Here is a 14,862-nt window from a genome sequence, read left to right on the forward strand (position 1 = left end):
TTGGCAAGCCTCCAGTCATCCGGGACCTCCCCCGTTAACCAGGATTGCTGATAAATGATGGAGAGCGCATCCTGGAACAATAGTCTTCCTGAACATGATGCCTCCTCTGCCATGTTCTGGGTCTATTGGAGATATTTCATATTGAGCAACCAAACAGACTGAATCACTGTTTTGCAAGCGTTGGATTACATTCACAATGAAATAATTCCACAGCACACAATACCCATTGTAAATGTCACACTAAGCTTCAAAGTCAGTTCTGTAATAAGTAGTTAAACCAAAAAGATGGATTTGGAAGCCTTCATGCATTAACTTTTCACAACTTCTCTTGTAATGATGCAGCGCAGTTCATATTCCTAGCCATTTACTACTTAAATACAACCATTTTGGAGCTATGAATTCACATCGAGGTCTCTTTGCACTTACGCACTGAAGCCAATTACTGAAATGGTAAGTGAACTTCTCTCTGAACCTAAGGCTCATGACTTAGTGCAAATTCAGCACGTTTTATCAGCTCCAAAGCATTTATTGAATGAGAGCAAGTTCAGACTGAAACAAGCCAGAAAGCACCGTAGGCATTTGATAACAAAGCAAGTCATAAACAGCAAATTATCATGGTACTGATGTAACAGCCTCTGTAGTAGTCACTGTTAAATAAAACTGATTATCTGAATGTTGCTCAAGAATTTAACTGTACTGTTCAGTGATTAGAGACTGTGGGATTGCAGAGGCATCTTCAGGTATCATTTAAGTTGAAATGAGTAGAATTTAAGAAAGAATTTTTATATAAAACAGAAAATACATAGAATTAAGAATTTAAGATTTCAATAGAATAAGGGTTGGCATTTTGGAGTCTACATTTGATTACTCATTCAACACATAGCAATTAGAAGAATGGGAGCATTTAAAAACATGACCTCAGTTTTATTTTTTCTCCCAGAAACCATGGATTTTGATGTCAATTAATCAAGTAATATGATGATCTGAATATATTCTTCAGGTACATCACTACGATAAGAAAAGACACCAAAATAATATGCATCATTTAATTCAATGTTTATCATGCTAAGTGCCATCAGATCATATTTATTTGGCTTACTAGATGCTCTGCTTACTGCCAGCATTGAAATATATGGCCTGGTATGTGCCTATCAAATCAGTGTTTCGTACCTCATTTTTAAAGGTACAAAAAATTCTGCATTTAAAACTCATCTGATCAGGTGGAAAAAAAATAAAAGGAATCCAGACTTTTCTCTCAGATCTGTTGTTTACAAATACTGGTATAGGAAATAAAAATTTAATAAGAAAATAAGCAAGAACATCCCCTAGTTTATATAGGATCATTGTTTTTATGACATTCTACTTCAGCTCACTCCAGCCCAATCCAGTATAACTATCATATGAATTCTAGAGAGGTATACTCTCCACAAAGGCAAACACTCACCCTACGTGAACCACAAAGCCTCCGTTTCTCATACCGTGTTCTTAACATAAATATGAATTTTATAAAGGACAGATTCTTGAAGAAGTGCATCTCTCTCTACTTTAACTGGGCATAACTATTAAACTAATGGAATGAAAGCAATCCTTTGCTCTTCTGAAGTGCCTTCAAAATCGCTACCAGGATTACTCCAGGAAATTACGGTTGCATGCAAGTTTTAGCACATCTTTAGTCTAACTCAAAATACAGTTTACCTTTGCTATCATAAAAATACAAAAATAATAAGTTGGGAAGTATGCCCACTCATATGACATAGCTCTTTTGACAGTGACATTGATTTGATGAACAGAACTTGAAACGAAGAGTGGCTGACAAATTACTCAAACTGAATCATATCTATATGATCACCAGCATAAGTCCTGAAAAATCTTTCAACTCTATTTTAGAGGGCATTTGTTTACATAAACATTACTTAGTCTGAAGCAACTAGTATGTTCGGTGAAACAAAGACATCCAGAGGATATTCAAAACAGTCCCAACACTGTAACGCAAACACTATGCCTTGTCATCACTCATCCCACTATCAAGCAACCATCACACCACAGTATAAGGACATCCCCATAAATAGCTACTGGTTTTCTGCAACTTCAAAGAGTGAATCTCTGTTTCCTTAAGAACTCAGAAGACACTCCTACTTTCTTGTACACTTAGAGGAACTGGGAAAAAACAAAATCGTTGTTTGGGAATCAGTCCAAACGCCCCACAATGCTGTCCCTCATTAATGGCTAATCTACAGCTCAACTAGCAACTTTAGATTTGTTTCTTAACTGAGATAGATAGCAGACGCTGTATTTCTGTATCATGGAGATGACTTGAACTGTTTTCCATGTGAGTTCAGAGATCCATAGCATTATTCAGGACCAAAGACTTTTAGGTTATCTTTCAACATCAGGGCTTTTATGGTGGCCAGGCCTGCATACAAATCCGTATTTCCCCTTTGATTTTGAACCTGCTGGGTAATTTCAACTAAAGAAAAGGCAGGAGATTTAAAAACAAACAAACAAACAAATTTATATTCTTACAAGTTTCCCAGAAGTAGGCCAACCGGTAGGAGGGAGACTTGCATTCAAATAGTCTTGAGTTTTTCCCAATGACTTTAGATCAGACCAACTAATTTCTGAAGCAAAATGGAAAACCAAAGTATTGCCATCAATACATTTGGTAGCAGCAGGTTATCAGCATATTTGGAGATAATATAAAATTTAAATATAATATAGTTAGGAAGGCAACCATTATGAGACGTAAATCCACTGAAAATTAGAGGGTTTTAGTGACATTGCTAAGTTGGTAAATAAGACACGTGGCTGTTTGTCTGCCTTGGAAAGTACAGGATATTCACTGCAAACTGGATAAACAGGATTCTCTCTGCATATGCTTGGGAAAGGGAAAAGGCAGGGTAAATTCCTATAACTAAGAAACCATAGTAAGAACAAGATGCATCAGATCAAAGATAGTAAGAGGCTTAGGACCTCAAACCACCAGTCAGATATTACAGCAATGCTATGAGAAAGATAATTCATTAAAGCTTCTGCTCTGCTTATGGATTTTAATTCTGCATCAAGGACATTTTTTAAGACACCTCATCTTACCATTCTATAACTTGCTATACTCGTTCAGATTCCTAAATGCCTTGAGATTCTCACTAAAAAAAAAATACCATTGAAACACAAAGAATTAGACTACTGAATATGAAGCACAAATAAGAGAAGATGTCTGTAACAGTAAAAAATTATTTTGGGCTAGCAATATTGCGAGTATTTTTTTCTCAATCTATGTTGCTATTTCTAAACACAGTCTGTTCAATTTTTTAAAAAGATTCCCATCTTTAATTAATACGGAAGAGCTGATAGCTGTTAAAAAGCTTAAAAAAAAAAAAAAAAACAGAAAATATGATGCAAACTAACACTTCAAGTTGCCACTGTACACATGCATTATAAAAATGTCACTGCTATAGTCTATTAAAAGATCAGAAAGCACATGATCCTCCTAAGCACACATCATTCTCTACAGAATGAGTCAAGGATTGAGAAGCAGAGAAGGTTTTCACCCGAGAAAGTAAATAATTGTCACCTCTTCTGTAAGCCCACTATCAATACTTACTACTTTTCCTACATTTTTGCAAGGAAATTCTTGCCTTTCCCAAAAGCCCTCCATTTTGATAACAAGAAGAGTAATTTGTTAGACTGTCTGCACTGACTTCTGGTGATGATAACGCACTTCAGCCATCTCAGTAAGTGCATTCAGTCCACAATAACAATTATGATTTTGGAATAGTAGAGCATCAAGTTTAAGTTATTGGGATCTAAAGTTTAAATGAAAGTTTGAGATGGAAAATACGATCTCCTGTCAGCCTCAAAGCCAAATGCATATAAACAAAGACACAGGGCTTCTCCCTGATACAATTACGACTGAAGCAGCTGAAACAAAGATGCTGCTTTTTATAGTAAGAATTTAATTTTGATAGACTTGGGTGAAACTGTAACTGTTTCACACTCTTTGAAAACATCAAGTCAGCAGCCCCTTTTTAGCTCTCCATGTTCTTAGCCTTTTAAATTAGCACCATGACTGCTATACGGCTGGCATATAATAAAGTAGAAGTACAAATACAGAACTTAGATAAATACTGCTGTGATTGAGTGGATGCTGCTGCCAAGCAGAGAAGCAGAACGAGAGTGTCAGATAAGCTAACTCTACCAAATACCGAGGTTCTCTCCTTGCCTTGCCATTTCCCCTCAAAATAAGCTAAAATACAGACAGTAAGATTATAACGATCGGGAAAACTGAAGGGCTTATAATGGTGTTTCTCGTTGAAACAGTAGAGCAAAGGCATGTTATAAATTAAAAGAATGTATGGTACTAGTCACCCAACAGCCTTCAGTCTGAGTTTGTACAAACAACTGATGCGCCATTCCAGGTGGAAAACAGTTAGGCGGGTGCTAAGGTAGAAACTTGTACAGTCTGTTCTTAGATACACCTTCTAAGTTCTTTCCAGCCTTTCGGAGGCCAGGAGCTAGATACCAGATTCATGGGTATTTCTAAGGGTCAGTTGTACCACTCGAAGTCATGCAACTGCAACATCACTCTGCAAAAATAAATGCATGTGGAGGACAGACACCTGGACAAGCACAGACATATTAGTAGATGTTTGAAATCATCGGGGACCATGCTGCTGACAGAGCTGGCTTCAGTTCTGCTGGTCAAGAAGAACGAAATGGTTGCTCCAGCAGAAATTGGCATCCAGCTAAGGGCAGCTGAGATTACAGCTAATGCAGTATATAATTGCCTTTCATTAAATAACAAAACACCATCCATCTGAGGCATTTCTAAACATGCCAGTCCAATAAGGATTCCAGTGCGTTACTTTTTATACATGCCAGCAGAGCCAGTAGTCCCTAAGGAATGCCAAAAGATTAAACAAGAGCTGCATTCATTCATGGTCATCATGTTCAAACATTAGAAAACTTGTATTCAACATACAGAGTTAACATTTGACCTGAATGTTTTAGAGACAGAAAGAAAAGCAGTTTTGAAACATCATATTGGCAAGACAGATTGCTCTATTCTTTTGAAGGAAGATCTATTTTGAAATATTCCCAGTCACTCCCAAGAAAAACTTTAACAGGGCTAAAAGGATAAGAGGAGGAACACTAAAGGAATTATCCAGTCTGCCCAAGCTAAATACAAAAAGGCTGTCCTGGATATTCACATTCAGAAGATGACAAACAGATACAGCCTATAGCTCAGACAGGAAATCCACAGGAGCTCTAGAAAGTCATAGCAATCAGCATATAAGAGCACTGTTCCTTCCTACAGTATAATCACACGAGGAAAGAGGTTGTTTATTTCCTACAGTACACCTCTGCGATGAAGATACAAGATGGCTGGTTTTTTGCCCCTCACTAGAAAGTTGAGATATTCTCTTTAAAAGAAACCATACAAATTATATAAAAATATTTTGTTTGCCAAATAAAATCTCCCTCTTGATCCCTAAAGATACGGACATTTGAGGTCACATTTCCAAGCTTTTCCACTTCAGCCAACACATCCCTCTCCCTTCAATACAGACAAAGCTTCAGTGCACTTCAGCACAGACAGAAAATCTTCTAGCACGTGTAAGGACTGGACAGGAAGAGAACCCTGAAATCTTGCGATTTTAACCCAAGAACTAATAATCCTCTGCACATTTTTCAGTCATTCTACATTCAGTATGTAAATGAAGAAGTTTTGTCAGTACCTGAACAGTTATACATTCCTTATACTAAGATACGCTGCTGTTAAGGGGCAGGGGAGTTACTTTTCCACTGCAGTATCTAATTTACTATCTTGTTACATGTTCTAGCAGGTGCACACAGACACACACTTAAGAAAAATCACTCTCTGACATTGCTAATTTCAGAATTATATGCATATTTCTGTTCTTTAAATAAAATTCTTTGCAAAGCAACAGGCATAAAGGCATTTCCTCTTTTGTACCTCTTTTCTTTCTTCTTCCTACTTATTAATACAGGTATCACCTGTTTTAAAATCTTTCTGCTCAAAGATCTCAAAGCAACCTGTGAACTTCCATAAAACCCTACCCATTCAGCACACTGGGTAAGTAGATGAAGGGGTGGGGAGGAAAGAGTCTTCATTTCACAGTCATATTTTTAATCATGAACATACACAGTCACAGGCTAAATTTTCTTCCCCGTGCTATGTTTTGGAAGAGATTTTTTGTGGCATTGACTTTTGTTTTTATTATTTAAAACACATACACAAGGATGTTATGAAAACTAACTCCTGATTTTAATGCAGCAGGAGCCACATTAACATGTGAGTAACAGTAACAATTACCTTGTGCCCCATGACAGCTGAGGCACGGAAAAGAGAACGCTCAATCGCCTTAGGTAGCAGCACTAGTGATATAGCGGAAAGCAGGAGGAGCCTAGAGCATAGCCTTTGCCTGGGGATCCCACAGGTCTAACGTTGGCTATTAACATGGCAGTAAACTCTGGCTGAGCCACCCAGAACCATGGGGCGAAGTATGAGCAGCTCCCCTGCAAATCAGTAGCTTTGAAAACAACACAGGCATAGGGAGCAGACACAAAACCAAAAAAAGCCACGGCAAACTATAAGCCAAATCATCAATAGGTAAAGTATCAGCATATAATGTGGGATGCTGAGAACTGCAGGTCAGCATTTACCATGAGATTCTCAGACCCCCTCCCCCCAGAAGCATCCACTCAAACCACCGATAAGCACAGCGCTACATCTTCTAAGGGTAAGACTCGAGCAGAGAGCGCATTCAAGACCCTCACGTCCCTACCTGCTCCTCAGGAACCACGAAGACACCCGAGGGCTCTGTGCGGTGGTAGACGAGGCCCCCAGCCCACCTGGGATGCTGCACCCCGCACCCTGCCGCCTCCGAGTTTACAGAGTGCAGCTGCCCCGGGAGCACAGCGGGCAGCCAGCCCCGTCCAACCGGGGGCGCGGCGGCGGGAGAGGGGAGGGAAGCCATACAAGAGCGGAATGAGCCCGAGCACACGGCTCGGGAACCAGCCAAACCGGCTGCTGTCACCGCGGCCCTGGCAGGCCAGCGGGGAAGCGCAGGCACGTGTGGCGGAGGCTAACAGCTCCCCGGGCGGGCGGGGGTAGGGGGGTGGACGCCCGCCCCGGCTCCCGGGGCCTCGCCCCACCCGGCCCAGCATCGCCCCTCCGGCGCTGCCCACCGCCCTCCGCCCCGCTCAGGGCCCCTCAGCCCGACACGTGTCCCTCAACGCAAGGTCCTCCAGCGCCCCACAGCCACCGCCGCCCGCCGTCCCCTCACAGCCCACCCTCCCAGCGCCTCACCGCCGGCCGCGCCGCCCCCGCGCTGCCTCGCTTCCTCACGGCCCGCCGCGGGCCGGAGCGCGGCGCCCGCCGAGGCTCCCGGACGGGAAGCGGAGGCCCCAAGGCGGGAGGCGGCCGGCGGCTCCCCCCGCCCTCAGACGGCGCCGTCGCGAGCCCGGCAGCGCCGGCAGCGCCGCCACCGCCCTCCCCGCGCGGGCCCCAACGGCGGCCTCACCGCTGCCGCCTTCGGCTCCGCGCCGCCGCCTTCCCCGGCCGCCGCGAGCGCCCGGCGCAGCTCCTGCCGCCGCCGCCGCCTCCTCCCCCTCTGCAGCGGCGGCGGCACCTCCCCGGCTCGCAGGGGGCGGGGCAGGCGGACGTCTGCGCCCGGCCGGGCCCGCGGCACCGCGAGGTGGAGACTGCAGCAGCGGGAACCGCGCCTCCCTCCGCGCCCCTTCCTTGCTCCCGCTCCCCCGCGTTCTCTCTTCGCCCCCTCCTCGCCTCCTTTTCCCTTTGTCTCCCCCTGCTTTGTTCGCCCCAGGGCAGCCCGGGTGCCTGCCGCCGCCGGGCTGGGGGGAAAGGAGCGGCTCTCCTCGGCTCGGCCCTCGGTCTAACCCCGCCTTCCCGGGCGGCCGGCAGCCAGCGCGGCGCGGGGAAGGGCAGGCCCCAGGGGAGCCGCCCGTCCCGGCAGCCTGCGGGGAGCCGGTGGAGAGCGGACTTGGCTCGGTGCGGAGGGTCGTCCTCGTCCCCACAGCGGGGAGGGGGCCCGAGCACCGGTAGCGCTGACCGCTGAGGGAATGCGCTGCGGCAGCATGCAGGCGTGAATGGGGGGGGGGGGGGGGGGGGAAGGGTGGGGAGAAGAGACAGCACATAGCTCTTAGCGGATGAATAACTTTACTGTCTGCTTCTTTTCTCCATTTTCCTTTTGTCCTGATGCCCAGAAATTTATCATTCCTTCTCTTTCTCTAAAGTACTGAATATTTTAATTTTCATTGTGTTTGTGAAGCAACACATTGGAATCTGGCGTTATCCCAGTGCGAAAGTTTAAACAGCTGTAGCAGTAGCTCCAACACAATCATCAACAATTTAATACCAATTTTCAAGGCTGAATCAAACAGCTCTGCTTCACTTCTTTACCTCTTATAAATAGGCAACAGAGCCCAGCCAGAGTTGGCCCATAACTGCTGAATTCATCACAAAGCAAACCTCAGTCTGCAGTCTCACAGATCATTTAGTTTCTGCATGATGCTATTCAAACAAAAGGGTGATGAGAAAGCAGTTCCACTGCCGGAGACTGATTGCAATTTGTGTTTCATTTTGGCTTCATTCTTTGGCATTAATCCAGCATGGTAAAGCACAAAATGGTGTGATGCAGTCCCCCAAATAATAGGTTTCAACTAGATCAGCATTTAGCAATGTTTGTTAGAATTTCACTTCCTAAATGTTAAATAGAATCTCTTACCATGGCCATCAGATGTTGAAACAGATACTCGAATCCATGTACAGCCACCCTTCTTTCTCCCTGCAAAATTTGATAAAAGTTTTGCTGAATAAAGACTTCAGGATTTAAATATTAGATTGTATTTAGAAGCGCAGAGCCAGCAAATGATTGCTTAAAAAAAAAATTGACCCTGCAGCCCCTAGCTATGGAAATAATCCTTAACACAAAAACTGCAATTAGGGTAAAAACTAGAGTCAGACTAACTTTACAGAACACTTGCCCAAAATACCTGTTGGCTTGAGAGCTACAGTTGTGAACCTTTGTGCTTCTTTCTGGTATCACAGATTTGAGCTTTCTGTATGGATCTGATGCTAACATAGAATGTGTTTTCCTCCTAAGTGTATCATTTTCCATCATTTTCCTTCATTAATTTGATTTTTTTGTCTCGCAGTTAATTTGTTACCATGTAGGTAGATTTCAAGAGTATGCAGTTCAATGCACAACATTAAAAGTTTTCATAAGCAATATGAGACTGATGTATCTAGCACAGGGCACAGCAACTAGAAGTCGGCTTACTACTGAAGACAGAAACTAAGAGTTGCAGCTTTGCGCTGTTCTTGTAGAACTTGTAATAAAGTGCAAGTAGTAAATAACAGTGGTGAAATAATAGATGAAATATGGTTCAAATGTGTAAGTAGCTTTCTTTACTCCCTTGCAAGGCTAAGCTAAGAATGTTCTGTTACTAAAGCAAGAATTGAGAATGATGTCACATAGATCAAAAGCTTCTACCTATAAAGTGAATGTGCCATTTTTTCATGTAATTTCCTAGTGAACAGAACCATAGCTTCAAGATCAAAGTAATCTTGTAGGAAACAAGGGAGTTAGATATCCATCATTCAACCAGTATCAACCTTCAAACCATGAAAAAGTAGCTTTAGAGCAACTGTAACTTAAGTTCATCCCAATTAGAAATGGTTGACTTAGCTTCCGTGTACCAGTCTACACTTAGATGGAGATGTATGCAAACTGTGATAACAATAACATCTAGTATGTTCACATCCAATTTGTAGCAACCGTTATAAATAAAAGATGCTGGTACTATAAATCACGGTACTATAAAGGTCCAAGTATGATTGAAAGCCAGAATATCTTTGATTCCAGCACTAGTGGCTCTCTTTTCTGAACTGCATGATCAGATCAGTCAACATATAATATATAGACATTTTCATAACTCTACGAAAACAGGAATTGCTGGATGCTCCAGAGAAATTCAGGATGCTAACATAACTACTGGCATCCTGGCCACAAGTATAAGGCCTACTTTAGAATTAAAATTGTTCTCTTCAATAATGTGGGAACACCAATTGAAATTGCTTCTGCCTTTTTTCAGATTTGTGAAGGGTCTAGAATTATTGAAGCTTTCAGAATAGCTAAAACATTGTTCTTTAAGAACTGCATTTAAGGATATCATGACTTAGGAGATCCGTTCTTATATTCAATCAGACATATCCACACAAGTATGAAGATTTTGAGTACAGGATTTTTTTTTTCCTCTGAATGATCTCTTCAATATGTACAGCTGGCAATTCCTATACAGAACTGATGGTCATACCTCCTTCAGGAAAAGTAACTAATTGCCTTTTTTTTTTTTTAATCACAGAAGTGCCACTTCAAAAATCCCAGCACAGAAACTTGCACTATTATTTTCTGTAGTTGTTTCTGGTTTTGCAAAAACACAACAGGATTCCCCCCTCCCCTTTTAACCCGAGTGGTACATTTTGCTCATCTATTTACAGCTATACTGATCCTAAAGAGATTTAGTGTCCTGAAGCCTCCTGCTTACTCTTATTATTTTTGGGTTTAAATTTATGTCACTAAAACTGGCAGCCTTTGACAGATAGGTTACACTAGATGAAAACCTGCTCTTTTTAGTCTTAATTATCATGTATGCAACAGTTCAAAAAAAAAAAACAACTGCAGACCTGGTAGTTACTGTCACAGCTTAGTGGATTGGAAGGCTGCAAGAAGTCTTTCCATTCTTAATGTACTTAGTTTTGCTTCCCTAGGTCAGACGTAGTACCCAGCATCAGTACCAAAAAGCTCTGCAAGTCCATGTTCTTTGTTGGTATGCTACATAAGACAAACTTTCATCCAACTTTACCTTATTTGTTCTACCCAACATGGGTAAAACAACAGAGAACAGTATTTAAACAGACAGTATTTAAATAATCCTTTCTGCATGTTTGTTTAAACAAAGTACTTAATTTAACAATAACGTTCATCTTGATTATGAGTGTTTCATTTCACGGATAACTGAGAAACCATAGTCTATTAAAAAAGATGGACTATGCAAATCATTCTGCCACTGATGTAAATACCAACAAAAGCTGAATTCTCACCTACAGAAAAGCAAAGCAGAAGGTTTTTTGTTCCTATTGAGAGTGCTGAGTTCTAAAGAAAGGGTAAATAAACTTTAGTTAACTACAAGCAACAAAAGATTTGACGTAAGATTTTTTGCAACCGATATTTAGCTGTTATCCAGTGACTCAATAAAAATTTAGGAAGTGTCCAATTGTCACACATTAATTACCATGTTATTAAATCCATCCTGTTTGTAAGCTTTTCCAAGGATCAAGACCAATTCCTACCTCTGACTCATCCCCTCCCACCCCCCAAAATGTAAGCATGACTCTACAGCATATTCTTAGGAACAGCATCAGTCTTCAATGGCATTTACTTACCAGAGGCAATACAGCCGTTCTACAAAATGAAGGTACTACGGAGTTCCATGGCAACTACCAATGCATTTGAAACACTTTAATTATATGTGAGCTTTTTCCTCCTCTACATTTTTTTTCCCCCCAGCTATCCTGCCTTACAGAGTTTGCAGTAAAAATAATTCTTCTTAGCAGCTAACACGTCTTTCAGATATCTTCTAGAACGTCAGCTCTCTTTTCATGACATTTTAAGCACTGTGAATTAGATTATAAAAATAAATGTGTTAGAAATTCAAATATTTTTGAGACAACTAGCCACCTGACTGATACCCTGAATATTTTGCACAGATTAGATATTTTTAGATGTGCATAAGCATGTTTAAAATACCTTTGCTGTTCCAAATGCTGTAAACAAACATGAGTACTATGCCAACAGGAATCTGTGGGAAAATTTGAGTGACGCCTGCTCACACTATACCCACCTCATTACAAATTTTATTACTCATTCATTTTAGTAAACTCTAATCTAGGTTATTATGCCACACCCATCACCATGGGAATGTGACTTAAAAGTAACAGAAATACTTTGCTATTCAGCTTTTTCTCACACCTTGTAGTGTGATGTGATTGCAGTTTCAATATACAAAAACAATTTGAGTAGTTACACCTGACAGATTCAAGAAATTCAATAATTACAAGCATCTTCAGTGCAGCAACAATATATAGCACATGATAAGAACAGTGAAGTATAGATAAATAGCTAAGAGATCAAGATGAATTCATTCCTAACCATGAGAGAAACAGCAGGGGTAACTCCCTGTCCCTAATTAACTGTATGTCTTACAGCAGAGGTAAATACAGTAGGAGTTTTACTCTTCGGTTCTGCTCGATCTTCTCGGAGCATTATCCATACTGATGACCACCACCTCCATAGAAAGGACAATTTAAAAGATAAGATTTAAAAAGAACAATTTAAAAGATACCTCCAAGTGCCCAGTATTTTGTATGATTACCCTTATTTCAAATCAGTTACTAGAAGTTAAACACCAAAATTATACAGTTCCTGCCACAGGCCATCCGCTTTTCTGAGATCAAAAACATATGCATTACAAAAATCTTATTCTAAGAAAAAATAACTATTACAGGAACTTTTATAAGTTTTCTTTACAATTTGAAAGGCAAAAGAGTAACAAATGAAAGTATTCTATTCCCAGCTATGTTTTGCTTTACCAGTTAAGTAAAGAAATTTTTAGGCTAACAGGGGATAAGTTTTTTGTTTTAATATACAGGTTATACAGATCATTAGTGAAAAAGGGCTTGGATTTTGGCACCCTCAGACTTGAAACTAAACATCTACAGATGTTTAAGATGGATAGAATAAGAAAAAAAAGGAAGGGGAGTTTCTCAATATATGGTATAGGTGGTCTAAGTCTAATAGTTCATGCTCTAATTCATACCATATCCAGACAGCCCAAAGGCCCGGCAAGGCCTGGTAACTCAATGCTTTCCATTGACTAGCTCCAAGCAGCTCCCAGCTCAGCATTTTCTTAGTCCCCTGCTAGCAGTCTACTGAAATCAATAACCAACTCGTCATACAGATTTTAACTAACAGGAAAACATTCATACCACCTATTTATTAATTATATTGATATCATTGCAAAAGAATGAGCACTGGTGTCACGTGATACTTGACTTACCCCCCAAAACCATATTCAAGACAGACAGGGGTAATACCAAGACTAAAAGAAGCAAGTCTAAACATCTGCTAACAGTTTTGCAAAAGAAGCACAAAGGCAATACAAAAAATAATTCTGAGCACCCAGACAACTCAGTATTTACAAAAGCCTACAGTCTTCCATTATGTTAAAAACCAAGATTGTTAAATGTGAACAATCCCAGTTGTGGGAATTTTAATTCAAGCGTGTATGCAAGTGTGACAGCATGGGCCGCATGCTTCCAATGGTAGCAGACTACAGGTGAAGGACAAAAACATTTGCTGACTTGAACAATTAGTCAGTCCAGTCACTTTGGACAAAAATTCCAGTGGATATAAAACGTGGACCCAAACACAGTCCATTCCTGCCCCAAGCCCCCCCAAATAATATTTGTTTTAGATAACAGAAGACATCATCTTCCAAAAATGAGAAAGATCTGTATCTCCAAGTAGTTTGTGTGCAGCAAATACAAGAGTAGCCAAAGTGATAAAAAATGCTGAAGAATTTAAAATTCAAAGCCTTATAAAATTAAGGATTTAACATATTTAAACTAGAATTTACCATTACATTAAAAGCCATATTGCTGAAATGACTTCACTTTACCCTTACTCTAATATCTTCAGTATAAATCTTGGACGCAATAAAGTTAACAGCTACTTTAGTGATAGGTCTGGGAATCTGTACAAACATTGAAGACTTATCTACTCTGATCAGTTAGGTGGAAGGGTGATTTATTATGAATTTATTGTGAACACATAGAATGCTAAAGGGTACTAAGCATATAAAGATGATATTCCTCTTGCAGTTTCTGTAGGCAAGGCAGAAGTACACAAGTACTCCTGTAATGTTTAGGCTGTACATCCTACTAAAGAAGCAGCATTTTATAAGAGCTATTAAAAAAAGATCTTCTAAGGTGTGGTGAGAGAACTGCATGTTTAAAATATGAGCACCTCAACACACCCAAAAGGTGTGTACACTTGAAATCATTACCTCATGCCCTGCATCACACCGTCATCCACATGTGAATGATGCAGCACACAGCACATAATGGCTTGTGTAAACTGTCATTACTAGCTTTTAACTCCATGGGAGGAGGAGACATAGAGAAAGCACAAGATCTCTATATGCTTCCAAATACAGATTTCTTTGTAAAGTGTATAGAAGCTGGAAGCAACATTATTATTTCATTATCCATTCCTGTTACAGAAAGTAATACTATTTCTCCTATAAAAGATAAAAAAAAAAAGCCTTTCATTTTAGCACATACGATGAACATTTACCTCGACCACTGCTTTCCAAATGCAACCAGATAAACTGAACTGGTATATGCTGCAAAAATTTTTTTCAGCCTCTCGGAAGACAAGCAGTTCATGTATAAAGACACATTGGTTCTCTCTTCCTGTAAAGTTTAGAGAAAAAAAAGGAAATAAATATAAAGACTTTAACTACAAAAAGCCTGGAGTTCTCTTAAGCATTCAAATGCAGAGTGTACTAATACCATGTACTATAAGGATCTTCGGGGAAATACGTACTATCTGCAAAGCCGAGAATTTGAAAGAGTAAGTTCAGTCTCTGAGGTTATCTTATCAAACACACCTTTGAACATCACCCCTTCACAAGTCTTTTCTTAGATACTTTGTTTTACTATGCATCTCACTTGGCTAGGAAGACTTTTTTCCTGCA

The 14,862-nt window shown here is 40.7% G+C and overlaps 1 protein-coding gene across 9 annotated transcripts in view; it reads right to left on the reverse strand.

The window, feature by feature from the left end:
- CLIP1 (CAP-Gly domain containing linker protein 1) overlaps positions 1-7,828 on the reverse strand; it is a 72,621-nt gene extending 64,793 nt beyond the window's left edge. For 8 of the 9 annotated variants that reach the window (XM_076352646.1, XM_076352642.1, XM_076352638.1 and 5 more), the window contains exon 1: positions 7,545-7,607. The gene's annotated coding sequence lies outside the window, so the exon portion shown is untranslated. Of the gene's footprint in view, positions 1-7,544; positions 7,608-7,807 lie in introns of those variants that run through there. The other variant, XM_076352640.1, reaches the window with a different exon arrangement.
- Positions 7,829-14,862: the final 7,034 nt, after the last annotated feature.

Source organism: Aptenodytes patagonicus, chromosome 15 (genome assembly GCF_965638725.1).
Source record: "Aptenodytes patagonicus chromosome 15, bAptPat1.pri.cur, whole genome shotgun sequence".
NCBI lineage: Eukaryota > Metazoa > Chordata > Aves > Sphenisciformes > Spheniscidae > Aptenodytes > Aptenodytes patagonicus.